We start from the raw sequence: 14,557 nt of genomic DNA, 5'->3' as shown, positions 1-14,557 counted from the left end.
CAGGATAAGGTCATGAGAGCAAGATGGTAGAACAAAAAACTGTACGACGTACAAAACGTCTCGGATGACGACGCGCGCCGTACACACAGCCGAGGGATGAATGCGTTGCGTGCTAGCCGTGGACAGCACCAAGCCACTGAGAGATGTGGTCACTTTTTTCAGTTTCCTACAAAATTTTGCGTTCATCACTGAAACGGCGCCCTGGTATAAATTAACGCTAATGTGGCGACTCCCTCAACATCGACATCAACAACATTTTGCGGCGAAAATGGAGGCCTTGGGAATTGCGCACAAGGTGCAGTTCTTGCCTCCGGAACTGCACTGATTAGTTTCCCTTCTCAGGAGGTGGTCGACGACGCATAGGCGATGGCGATCGGCGACGACGTGATGGGCCACGAGCAGTCGATGGGTGGCGATCCGAGTCGGAGTGCCTCTGTTCATATGCAGACGTGGTGGTCTGCTGCGGTGCGTAGGTAGGAGCTCCGAAGTATGCGTGCGCAGGTGTGGGACGACGGCGGCAGAAGCGTGCAATGTGGCCAGCGATACCACACACGAAGCAGATGGGACAATTGTCTCGGGTGCGCCACTCATTAGATGGACGGAAAAAGCGAGGTGGGAGCCTGTAAACTGGAGGCGAGGCCGGAGGAGGTGGAGCCGATAAGGCGACTGAATGCGGTGGGGGCCGCGCGACCACAGCTGCGTAGCTAAGAGGTGAAGGCGGCGCAGTTGGTGCGTAGCCAGCAGTTGAGAGATCAGATAACACCGAAGTACATGGGTAAGAGGCCGGAACTGTAGGGAGTGCCTTGCAAATTTCAGTGCGTATGGCCTGCTGCATATTCGAAGGGAGGCTTGTCGTGCGCGCGTCGCTATGCGGCAGCAGGGAGAGCTGTCGGGCGACTTCCTCCCTGATGAAGTCTTTAATGTGGTTCGACAGAGTTCCTTGGTGAACGTTGCCATTTGCGAGTGCGACGGCCGAGATCGAATCTGGTGACGGGACACTCTGTCGGGAGATGAAACGCTGACGACGCAATTCATCGAAGCTCTGGCACAGGCTTACGAGGACTGCCACCGTGGTCGGGCTTTTCGCCAGCAACATCTGGAATGCGCCATCGTCGATGCCTTTGAGAATATGTCGAATTTTCTCTTCTTCGGGCATGGATGAGTTAACACGCCTGCAGAGGTCGAGCACATCCTCAATATAGCTAGTAAAGGTCTCGCCAGGCTGCTGGGCTCGGTGGCGCAGACGCTGGTCAGCACGGAGCTTGCGGACCTCTGGTCGGCCGAACGCTTCGGTCACGAGGGTCTTAAAGGTGGACCAGCTGGCGATGGCGGTTTCGCGGTTGGTGAACCATAGCTTGGCGACGTCAGCCAAGTAAAAGATAACATAGGCAAGCTTAGAGTCGTTGTCCCATTTGTTGCTGGCACTCACGCGTTCGTACAAGCAGAACCAGTCTTCGACGTCTTGCTCACCACTGCCGCTGAAGATTGGTGGTCCCGCTGACGGGTAGCACCGGGGCAGGTCGACGGGGCAGCCGATGGTGCTGGCTGTGCTGGGATGGGCTGGTTGGCGACTGCGTCAGTCATGTTGTACGGTGGTCTTTCGGCCAACTTGCGAGAGCGGAGCTCCAGGTCTGCTTAGGGATCTCAGCAGCCTCCACCAAATGCGATGATGTTTATTCGAACAGAGGAGTCGCAACGAGGTCGCGACGGAAAATGGCCGATCAGCAAGTCTGGCAAAGGCGGCACAGGTTCTCGCGCAATCAGAGCACGGGCTTGTTGTTGTCTTCCGAAGGCTCATACGCGTTGGTGCGTATGCTCCACTACAGATGGATGGATGGATGGATGGATGGATGGATGGATGGATGGATGGATGGATGGATGGATGGATGGATGGATGGATGGATGGATGGATGGATGGATGGATGGATGGATGGATGGATGGACGGACGGACGGACGGACGGACGGACACGCTCAAAGTCGCCAAAGTTCGCTAAGAAATGCTTCGCACTTAAAATGAACTGATGCAGCTTTGTACTTTCCTGGAGACGTGGAGCGGTGGTTTAACACAATGGCAAAGGTACCAAAATTTTCCGAAGTAAACCATTTTAGCTGAGTATCGGGGTTTTAAGAGGGGGAAGCCTAAGCGTCTGGCTTCTTCTACCGCTAGATAGCCCATTACATTGTCATTATAAAGCTAGCACAAATAATGCGTAAGTGCAGATATATCTTCGGATGGGCACATTCATGTTCCTCGTTTCAGGATGACACATTAAATGCGATTGAGGCTGACTTCTGTGGAGATAACGTCAACAATGTTAAGCCTAATGAGCTCTTTTCTTCCAAACATGCAACATTTATTGCATGAGTAACCAAAAGTTTGAAAGAACTCAGCAAACTTATTTCTTTTATTATGAGTATCTACCAACCAGCCCTATTTTCTTTAGTCCTAGAACTATTGTTCCCCTGTCTTTCTGAGGATGGATAGCGCGTTTTTACCATACAACTCAACTTTAGCGATAATTCAATTAGTGCAATTAACATTATTTACCTTATCAATTATTCGTTTCTGTATGACTGTCCTACGCATGGAACGTACTGTGTGTGTGCGTGTCTGTGTTTGAGTGTAGGTGTGCGTGTGTGTTCCGAAGAAGAATACACAATTGGGGTCATTGCTCTGCTGAGGTATGTCTCTTCGTTAAAGCGCCTTCGATTTTATAGCCTTTAACGACATTAAGGCCCCATTGACCCTTCCTATAGCCAGGGGTGTGCTCTGTGGCCTCTTCCCCTCCCCTCTCCCCTCCGAAGCTTTGATGCTAAAGGGTGCTTTACCAAAAATACTAATTAAAATGCGTGTCATTTTCCTAAAATAGTCTTCAGCAAGTGCCTTTTGCCATAAAAAAAGTCGTAGCAACAGCTCTGCATTTATCCGACGCAATATGTGCTGGAGCTTTGCACGGGATGGTGCTGAAGGTTAAGAAAAAGAGAAGACGAATGCCCTTTTTAAAAAATAATTTGAGTGAAGTAACAGCAATATTTTTTTTCGCAACCATGGCATAGATATTCCATTCAAAAGCGAACGCAGAGCAACGCACTATGGCGCGTCTAATAAATGTGTTGAACCGGTTTCGCATGGCCACTTTTTATCGCGACCGCGCGTAATAGGTATCGAATTTCTTCTTCATTGTCGCCTTCTATACGCAACCTGCAGAAAAAAAGGCAGCCGTTGTTGAGACATTTCAACTCTATCGGGCTTAATCGCGGTCAGCAGCGCACCTGGTGACACCGGTAGATGGCACTGTTCATAGATGACGATGACGCTAGAGATAACAGATAAACACAAATATCTGGGCGTATAGATGAGCAATGGGGCCGAGTACCTAAGGGAACACGAAATATACGTGACGACTAAAGGTAACAGGAATGCAGCGGTAATGAAAAACAGGGCACTGTGGAATTACAATAGGTATGATGTTGTGAGAGGAATATGGAAAGGGGTGGTGGTTCCTGGTCTGACGTTCGGCAATGCGGTCTTGTGCATGAGATCAGAAGTTCAAGCAAGATTAGAAATTAAGCAACGTGGAATAGGTAGGCTTGCTTTAGGAGCTCACGGGAAAACACCAAATCGGGGAGTACAAGGTGATATGGGATGGACATCATTTGAGGGCAGGGAAGGTAGCAGCAAGATAAAACTTGAGAAGCGATTGAGAGAAATGGGGGAGGAGCGTTGGGCTAGGAAGGTATTCAGCTACCTGTACATGAAGAATGTCGATACAAAATGGAGGAAGCGAACCAGAAAATCGACTGGTAAATACTTAGAAAACAGCAGGTTGCCAAACCAAAAAGAATTATCGGTTAAGAAGAAGGTGAAGGAAGCTGAGACCGATATGTGGAGAATTGGCATGATTAAGAAGTCCGCACTAGAGTTCTATCGAATTTTTAAGCAAGAAATTGGCAAGGAAAAGATCTATGATAATACTCGGGGTAGTTCTCTACTGTTGGAGGCCACGACAGGAGTATTGCGAACCAAGACATATCGGGCCAAATGCGAAGGGGTAGACACGGTATACAGTGCATGTGGAGAGGAAGAAGAAACTGCCAAAGACTTGATAATGTTCTGTAAAGGGCTTCACCCTATAGCTCAGGATGATGGCGCAGAGTTTTTCAAAGCACAGGGGTTTAGGGACAGGGAGGACAAAATAGACTTTAAGCGGGTAGAATTAACTAGAAGGAGGTTATCTGATTGGTGGCTAAAGTCAAGGCAAGAGTGAAAATTAAACCCATTACTGCAAAGTACGAATCCTCAACCTCACTATTTAAAGGAAAAAAATTAATGTAGTTTTTGGTTCATTAAATATGACGGCTTGGTGGTGCTAGCCAGCGCCCGATCTAAAGGGTACAGTCATATCCATCCATCCATTCATCCAACATATCCGGAAAGTACTCCTTCCGGGTGAGTGCTTTAGCTTTCTGTTCGGCCACTGATATTTTGCTCTACGCACCGTTCTACTAACTAATGTTTTCTTATCCTCAGTACGGGTGATGTCAAAAGCACGTTGGTTCCTGTATTCGTATGTGTACCTTGAGTATTAAATAGTTATAAAGAACACCAGGTGTCAGCTGCTACGTACTACGCAAGTGCTATTCACAGCGATTATCCAGTTGCCCAATGGAAAGTATGCTCATCACCCACTAACGACTGAAGTTGAGGAACCGCAAATAAAAGATTGTAGGAAATCCGCGTGCGTCGATTTCGATAGGAGTGCTAGCAAAGTATACTTTGAAAAGAAAGGTGAAACCTACTTGCAACTGCAGAAAAAAAGCCATGCGCCTTTAAAAATAAAATAATTCAAGATAAAAGCTGCGTAATGATGACTGTTTACTTCTTATATGAAGCCACCGCAAGCAAATGAGGAAACACCTCGGAAAATAAAACGTAAGAGCACGTTCCCATGTTGGGCAAACTTTTTTCGTGCAAACTGACTGCGCCGTAAATCACGTCATTTATATCAACCTTATTATATTTTTTCTTCTATATTTATACATTTTAACAGCGGCGCCGCTGCCAAGAAATGAAGATTGGTGGGCGCCAGTCGCTACCTGTCACCTTTATCGTTCCTGCAAATTTTTCATATGCATGTCACGCTGCAGGTATGTCAATAACAGCTCCAAAAACCAGTTTGTTTTCTTTGCAACGGACTGCAAAGAAAACAGAATAACTTTGCAAGTTATTCGGTCTAGTAAATAATACATACGTCTTACAGCAATGCTTGTTACGACTGCCATAAAAAACGCCCATCATTAAACAGAAATAATCATTCCCGTGATGATATTCTTTCCCTCTTAATCCATCCTGTACGTTCTGTGCCCTTCTTAATTATGCAGGTAAAGCGATACCGTTAATTTTGAACTGTTTTTCCGAGCCGCAGACAGAGATAATGTTACTTCATGTACTTTTCCTTCACGTACATCTTCCACATGCACACTCGTAGAGCAGTGAAGGTCATGTGTATACTTTACGTTTAAAGCACACCAGTGGGCACTCCGACTCGGAAGTCACGCCTGCGCGGTATATTCACTGTTGCGGAACAGATTAATTGAACGACACGCTTCCTCCAACCTCCACGCAGGAGCAGTCAAGCAGCAGTTCTTACCTCCGTATTCAAAAACGCTCCTCGATTCAATTTTCACCCTTCACATGACAGAGTTGATCACTGCGCCACCACTCGGCTGAAAATGACGCTATGCTACTCAAGAAACACAGCAGACTATCGGTGATATGCAGTGACTTGCCGTGCCTAGAGGTGGCGCTCCCATCGGCTTTCTCAAATGAAGGCGAAGCGTTGAGTGAAGGGAGGTTTTAGAATACGGTGGTAAGGTATCTTTGCGCAGATAGCAAAAAAAAAGAGCCATGCCTGCGCGGAACGTGCAGCACTGTCCCAGCCAAAGCTAGAAGAGTGGCCTTTAAGAACTTTTTTTTTTCTAATACTCGGAGTAACTGCTACAATCACACTTGCTGGGTAACCCATTACGCCATAAATACTAACTGTGCAGTAGGCTGGCGTTCACTATGCTATCATTCATCATTCTTCGGAGAAGCGAGGTGTATGCTACACACTTGCTAGGAATTTCGTGCAATCGTTTTATGCAGTGGCTGACAGTGATCAAGAAATACGCCTGAAGTAGGTATGCGCCACAAAGAACAAAACAAGAACAAGCTTTTGCAATGCGTTGGATCATCGGACGACCCACTCCTTACGCTATTCGCATTGTGTGAGGCCTGCTTGTTCCTTTGATGTTTTAAAACCTTTTGTTACTCATAATAAAGTGATTCCTTTCCCGACATCAAGCCTGCCTAAGGCCAGTTTGGAAATGAGTTACAGCACACGCGTGGCTCAGTGGTTGAATACTGGGCTGGTACACAGCAGACCCGGTATCGAATCCAATTGTGTCCTTAGTGTTTTTCATTTCCTGATTTTAATTTTTGTGATACTGGTTACGGACACTGGCGGAGGCGGCGGACAACTATGGCGCAACACTTGACCCATGTTCTGATCTCATAGCGGCTTTCGCTGTAAAAGCCTGAACAGGCAGCTGCGACTTGCAGAAGTAACTGCATCAGCGAACGACGTTGGGTCAGGCGGTGTTTTATACCAAGCAGTGCCTAAGGAACGAATAGAAGAAATAGTGCCTCTGGGGCCTTCCGTATATGTCCTCTTCGTTTAAGCGCCGTTTTCTTTTCGTTGCCGATAGAGTAAAGCACTGCCATTACGCCTTTTTCGGAAGACTTTCTTTCTCAGAGTTCAGTGCCGTCCCGCATGACGTATCTCAGGCAGCGCCTGTTCGCGTTGTAGCGTCACTTTTTGTGATGAAGCGCGAACGAGCACGGATACCAGCACGCCGCGCGGGGGCGTGCTGCTCACCGTTTGGCGCATACACATTCATAATTAAGGAGCGATCATTATACGGCCGCGCCGAGAAGCACCGAGAACGGGAAACAAAATGCCCGTTAATTGCAGCGCCGTTCCGCTAGGATAAGCCGTGTTTCCTGCGGGGAGGCCTTCAAGCTCGAGCACACGTACCCTTTGCTCGGGGCCGCGGCCCCGTGTTTATCGCACCTTGTGGTGATAATGGCACCACTCGCATGCTGGAAAGAGCACGCGATAACACGTGCCTTAAGCCAAGGTGCAAGCCGAGATTTCCCTGTCGTTTCCTTACCGACTTGACAGCTTTTAACGTGATAGCGTTAGAGAGCTCGCTTTCTGGAAATTTCGGCTTGAGCATCGTTGGCTATGAGTTAAAGATTATCATCTTGTGCGTGAGCGAAAAATCCACAAAAACGCAACAAAAATAATGAAATATCTCAAGTTCTAGTGAGGATCTCATATCGAAGTTCTGGTATGTGATGAATGTGTTGTGCACATGTGCCTCACGAGTCAATATTCAGAAAATTCATCAGTTCTTTGCGGTCTTTATTTGGGCATCCACCTGGGAGCGAACAAGTCGCATGCATTTCTTTCGCTCAGTCAAGCTAGGGGGACTTGGGTTAGCACACTTGTTCCTGCGACAGCTTGTATCGCGTTTCATTTTTTTTTGTGAAATCAAAACGACCCTTTTCATCGCATCGTCATTCAGGTTAGGCTGTGAATTTATCGTGACCTCACGTGAAAACATAGGTGGGCCTGTAATAAGGTATCTGCGAAAGCTGATCGCTTCGTATAAGATGTTGAGTGCTTGATTTACTCAAGAGTATTTGTGTAGTGTTAACCAGAAAAACTGCATACAGGTCTTGTTTAAAGTGTGTAACCAGTGCCGTTATACCGTTTTTCCCACCTTAGAAGCCCTGGACAGGATTATTTAAAGAGTAAGGAATATGCTAGTACTACCATCAGTTAGTCTTTTTTGATATTGTACACAAACACGCTGCCTGTGAAACCCTTGGAGAAGCGATGAGGGCTTCTTCATACCCTGGACAACCAATTGCAGTTCATGTCAAAAACCAGAACCGATACAACATTTATTCTTGGGCTGTTGGGATTCCATATTCTACTAGGACGTGCTACAGCACACTCTAATGAAAGAGTTGCCTCTCGGCACATACTGAACACGTTTATTGGGGGGAATTCTATATGATTTATTATGCTCCGGGGACCCTACGCGTTGTGGAAAACGAAAACGAAATTCGGAAATGTTAACCAAGTTGTACAGCCTGTTCGTGACCACTTCATTCAAAGTGTGGTGCGTCAGAGAAAGGTCTAACACACTCTCCCTCAGCCTTCGGTGTAGAATTCGTGATCGAGGAATTGATCAGTATGTATTGTTTTCGTCTTATTCAAAGCCTGTCCAACGCGTTTGTGCACATAAAGTCTGAAATAAATAAAAAGATGCGTGGGTGGAGAGTAGAATACCCTTTTTACACGCAAACGACCCGAGTTAGATCCCCACTACGACCCAAGCGAACCGAGTTATATGCTCACGGTACACCAGGATTCTTGTTATTTATTTCATTTCCATCGTTCTCGATTTTTTGGTCACGCATAGGATGATGATTTTTCGCTCGCAACCAATGACGCCGACACCGACGCCAGCATTTCTGTGAATTGAGCTTTTTAACACTGTCGCGCTAAAAAGTATACTCTCAGTGGTTGAAGTATGCACCAGGGATATGGTATTGCTATCACTTTCAACTTTTAATGGCGAAGGTTAGGAGTCCCCCCATGTTTTCTATCAAAAATCTATCATGATGTTTTATCAAAGCATGCGACTATTTGTTTTGCGCACTAAGGCAACTATTTGTTTTGCGCACTAAACACTGCAAAAGTCTATACATTTAATGGAGAAAGGCAAGAATCTTTTCGCATATTTCAAGGCTGGTCGTCAAGGTCTTGGACTTAGTCCAAGCTCAAGGCATTCTTGACAAAAAAAAAGGCGATCCCTAGGCATTTTGTTAAGAATAATTCTCTCACCAGAAGATGATATCCAACACTATATTTTTGTTGTTCTTTGTTCTTTTTCTCTATTATTGTTCTTTTTTTCTTCTTTACATCATGGCTAGCTTTGTTTGGCCGTCTTGACGATCGGTTAGTCATCGTGCCGTGAACATCGAATATCATTCGTTGTCCGAATATTACAAATATACACGAACTAAACTAAATACCGTTCATTCCCGTCATTTCCTACTCGTAAGCTTCAAAGATCACCTTTGTTTACATTACATTGCTCCACAGACCACCCGCGAAACGTCCCGTCTCCGCAGAATCAGTCTCGATGCGTGCAGTACATAGGCATTCCAGGATTCCAAATTTTGTTGCATAGCATTTCACGTCTCGAAACGTAATCTTCACGGTAACTCAGACTTGTGTTATGGACCCGAGTAAATTTGACAGGGATATTTTTCTTGCTTGACCATTGACGGGCACCAAGTTTAAAGTTCGTTGCCCTGTATCGTGGCGGAAACCGCGTGGACAACGGCTGCCATCTACCGCCACTGCTTTAAAACGCTGGTTGCGTCTAGCCATGTGGCGTCACATTGGCGCTGAATTTAAGACAAGCCTAGACCCCAGGTTGGGATCGGGTTCAGCTCCGACCGTTTTACCCTTACGTACGCACTTGAAATGCCGTCACTACCAAACTTAAAACCAACTTCAATTAAATGACTCAGGTGCGAGCATCACTTTTATTATCAAAAGAAAAGAAACCGCAGACAAGCACTTATTGTCTGATTTTATAGCACATATTAACAAATGTAAGGTTTAAGCATTCAATAAACATAATCAACAGAGTATGTTGGTGCTTCTCGTGTCGCTTCTAGTGTTCTTAGTGTTTGTGTCATGCTTATTTTGTTGTGGTGTAGAATGCCTTTGATTTTGATTTGCGGCGCAGACCGCCGACTACCAGTAGACAATGTTGACCACGACACCTACCGACTTACCGTGGGTATAGATCAGAACAGCTTCGAAGTTTTAAGCAAGTGTTGACTGCAGCCACTTGGTAAACTGCTAAACGTATTGCGTATTGTTTAGTAGTTCTCAATGAACGACTTCTAACGAGTGCTTTGTCGCAGAATGCTAAAAATCTTTGCAAACCGACTGTGTTATATCGCGATGGAAAACTATAGTAGTCGAATGGCGCCATACTCATTATATATATCTATACATTTATTTCTCAAAGCTTCTCGTTGGTTGGTGCTTTGTTTACTATTGGTTGCCAAGGATTGTGACCTTTGCGTCAGCTTGCGAGATGCCGCATAACCTATTTGCCGTTTCAAGATTAGCTAATTTTTCTTCTGTGAAATTCTAACATAACAGTTGTTGTGGTCCCTGGTGCTGCAGCCGTTCAGGGCCCGGTTAGTGTCGAAACACTTCCTTTGGCACTATTTCTTTCACCCTTCGACTCCTGTCTTATTATTTTCCCCGCACACGCACAGTCGTGAACAAATTAAAGGCGAACTTAGCCATAACTACAGAGCACAATCTTACACATTATTGTTGCGATATATTGTGAAGGCCTCACACTGAGCGTGGTAACGGAAATCACGCTGACACAACGACTATTGGTGAAAACGGGAACAAAAGTGCGCGTTTCAATAAGATTTAAATTCATACTTCACTTGCCCATGAATAAGCGTCATCCGTGTCATTGCTCTTCCGCCAACTTTTGCGTGATAAAATCAGCCAAACGAGCGGAAAGGCGTCTGACTCGCCACTGTTTCTAGGTTGCGTTCCTTCCTTTCTTCCTTCTTTTATTTTTTTTCGTCATTGTTCAGATACTTTCACTAATAACATCTCTAGTGTCCTGAGCACATTGTCCACCACACTATAATTTTTGTGTAAGTGCTTTCTGTGAATACGGGAGCCACGTTTTCTGTATACGTACATCTACCCAACTGTCGCTGCATTCACATATAGCTGTGCATAAACAATCCACAACCAGTTATCTGCAGCCAATCCTAATTCACATTTCGGGCGCAACTTACGAACACATATCCCGGAGGGCAGGCCGTAACGTCATTAGATTAATTGAAATAGTGCTGATCTGTTAAGCCTGTCGTTGAGTATTGACGTATTGACGTGGCAATGACTAGTCGAGAATAGCCACATCTGCACGCATACAGCGTACAGACGTGGGCTGTATCAGAGGACACTGAAGTTGAATTTTGAAGCCCAGAGTGACTGAGCGCTGCCCGCAAGCGTAAAAGTATTCACAGCGATAAATGTTCTAGCACAGAGGTATATCTTTCTATTCAGTACGTCACATTCATGTCGGTAAATTACATGTACTCGCTCATTAAACGCAAAGTAGCGTGTTCCCTGTCATCTTCCTCACAACTGTGATATTTTCTGAATATGGGACCTTCATCACTTGTTCAAGCTTCGGCACTGTATATTCTGCACGCGAATCGCTAATTTTTGTTTACGAGTGCGGCTTCAACAAATTTCAAAAAAAATCAAAAAATTCGCGGCCGTTTCAGAAATTTTAAATGGCGTCCACTGGTGTTTCAGTGTTTAATGTGCTCCATGTATGTGAAGAACATTTTTACTAGCTGGTACAATAGTTAGGACATCTTCGCAATAATATAGTTTTTTTCTTATTCTTTAACCAAGAACAAAACGCTGTCCTGTTGAGGTACGTTTTATTCCGACTGATATTTGGGGTTAGTCAACAATTTAGTTCCTTTATGTCTTAGCTTGCCGTGGTGAAACAAGTACAATGCAGCTGCCAGTTCCGGGGTTTTCCTAATGTGAAATATTATAGTTTTTCGTGGGAGTCTTGAACGCAGAAATTTCGGTCCGTCGTTCCGCCTGCCCGTCGTTCACGCAATTCAGCCACCCGACCAAAGTTTAGGCTCTCACTGAACGCCCAGCCATCTTGAACTGGTGGCTGCTTTCAAACTTCTGAACATTTTCTACCGAAAAGCAAATCTGTGGCGCAACATCCACACATGAGTATTAGGTAGTGTGTTAATTTACTATAAAATACGTACATACGTAACTCTAAAGGCCTTAGGCTGCGTTGAGAGTGTGGCGGTATGTACGACATAAATACGACACTACGCATGAAAATATCAAATCATCTACCACCCATAGTTTCTCAATATACACTAGAGGGAGCTCTGGCGCTAGTGTCTATGGGAGCTGCAACACACGGCGCTTCAGCGAGCATGGGAATGAGGGGTAGTACACACATTTGTCTAATTTTCGTACTTCTGGCCTGCTTCTGGCTCCATGTGTGTCCGTGTGGCTTGAAGCTGTTTTTTCATGAAAACATAAATTAGCAAATGTTCACCGTTTGCGCTTCACAACCTTATTCTTTTAGGCTTATCATTTCGAATCAAGTCACTAAGTTGAAAAGGGTTTGTTTTTTCTTTCAAAACAAAACTGAAACACAGCAATAAATGAAGCCGCAAGTACGATTCTCCGCCCGCAAGTATGAAGACTAGGCAAATGTGCGTACTACCCATCATTTCCATGTTCGCTGAACGATCGCAGCGCCAGAGTACCCTCTAGTTAAGTTTGGAAAACTCTATGCTACCGAAGATGAGGTGCTGCCACCTGGGAGTGCTCCTATGTTTTGCGCAAGTTCGTTTCTCGATGCCACTGCCAGATGGCGTTCATGTATGCCGCAGATGAGATCAGGACTCGTGTAGTACGGCCGGCAGGAGACTACGGTCTTTCGACGACATTTGCAGCGAAGCACGCATTTATATACGCTTCCCAGTTTTGCCTACATGTCCACTGCAGTCGGAAAAAAACACTGCGTTTCTCATGCATTGACCGAAGATTATGAAATGAGGAAGCCCATCTTATTCATCCTTTTCTTTTCAATTGGTGTATTGATACATGTCGGCTTTCGTGTGCCCTGGGCTAACTGTGTTTCTTAAGTTGCATGAGCGCATCTTGAAGGTCTAGTTGAAAATAGCACGTTGTCGATATCTGCTCATTCTAGGTGCCGCAATGGCACCAGCTGCTCAGAACCTTTTCATGAACACAATTATTTGCCATTAATTATTTTGACAACTGAATGGCATGCGGAACAAACTTATGTCTCTGCAGCACGTGTATCCCAGTATATCCCTCAACTTGAACCGGAACGTTCGATTTTCATTCTATAGAAGGCTTTTTTTTTCGTATATTCGGAAAAACGGAAGTAAGTGCATGACCGGAAGTACTCGGAAGACAAGCGAGAGTGCCACTCGGTACTCACGCCACTAAAAAAATAAAACGTGGTCAAGCGTAGTACTTTGCAATAAGTGAAACTAATTACCCGAATTATCTTTTTATAAAGACACCTATATTTTAGGAGCTAGTGTCCTAGGGGTGTATCGCTATTCGAATATCGACCACTGACGAGTTCTCTCACGACTGCCGTGCTTGTTCTCAGGTGGTGGCCTTGGCCGGCATTAAGGACTTCGCCAGCCGTGTGACAATCTAGAAGGAGAAGCGTAGCCTGGCGCTGCAACTGGGACACGAGGCCGAGACGGTCTCTCTCGAGGAGCCAACCCCGCCGATGCCGCCCAACTCGAAGCGCCGTTCAAAATTTGCCTATCGCCATGCTACCGTCTCACAACAGCTGCTGCCAACCCCGGTGGTACCACCGTGCATACCGGGTGCGCCGGACATTCCGTTTTCTCCTCCGGCCGGTTTTAATGTGCAGCAGCATCCGGACAGCAGCGGGCCGCCTCACCCTCCAGGGTCGCGGCCGGAGGTTGAGGCAGCGCCTTGCCCAGGGTTTCTATTCCCGTTACGATCGGTACTTCTTCACCCCACGATGAACCGCACGGTGCATGGGCATCGATAATGTTCGATTACACGTGAACAGGGCGGTATGAACTGTATTGGCGTCGTTATAACTAAGCTTCGCATCTCGGGCCATTTGGATTTCAATAACGAGGAATAAGGTTTGATGACATTATCGCTTGTGCGTTCCTTTACGCTTCGTGTTATTTTTACAGCATCGTGGCTTGGTGCAACATGGGTAGACTGTGTCTTAAAATATCAATTTGTAAGTATACTGTATAAGCATACCTTCTTTGAAGAGTAGTCAGCAAATCAATGTTGTCAGCCCGCTAGCAAAGTTTAAGAAATCGAAACACTGAAGGTTTGCAAGTACTTTACCATTTTAAAGGCGAACCTGCAAATAAATCGATTCTGTAAACACCCTAACAAATTGAAAAATAATCACAAAACTTGATATTTCCAGCAGCTATATCTTTTCCGTATCTTCTAGGAGGCCACGCAAATCTAGCATTTACTATTGAAGGATGGGCTGCGTTATGTATTCAGACCAAACTCTAAGCCATGTTCTCAAGTCCGCAGTGCAGTTGGTAAGGTGTCTATGTTTAAACTGAATGGGTGCTGGTTGAAATCGCACAGTCATTAGTGTTCAAACAAATCAAAACCACTAGGCGATGTTGGTCGGGAACCTAAAAAGCTGCAGTCCATTCCTTTATATTTAATCATGGCTGGCAGTAGTGAACAGACCAGCTTCTAAACAATGCATCCTGTGCCATGCTGGTAGCCGAGCTTCTATGGCCTTCAGTTCATAACCAAAACGTTGCTG

The 14,557-nt window shown here is 45.6% G+C and overlaps 1 long non-coding RNA gene across 1 annotated transcript in view; it reads left to right on the top strand.

The window, feature by feature from the left end:
- Positions 1–13,904, top strand: part of LOC142787049 (uncharacterized) — a 94,335-nt gene extending 80,431 nt beyond the window's left edge. The window contains exon 2 of the long non-coding RNA XR_012889232.1: positions 13,379–13,904. This is a non-coding gene — a long non-coding RNA (uncharacterized LOC142787049). The remainder of the gene's footprint in view (positions 1–13,378) is intronic.
- The last annotated feature ends 653 nt before the right edge of the window (positions 13,905–14,557 follow it).

Source organism: Rhipicephalus microplus, chromosome 2 (assembly GCF_043290135.1).
Source record: "Rhipicephalus microplus isolate Deutch F79 chromosome 2, USDA_Rmic, whole genome shotgun sequence".
Classification (NCBI taxonomy): domain Eukaryota; kingdom Metazoa; phylum Arthropoda; class Arachnida; order Ixodida; family Ixodidae; genus Rhipicephalus; species Rhipicephalus microplus.
This window is presented reverse-complemented; position numbering and strand designations above follow the sequence as displayed.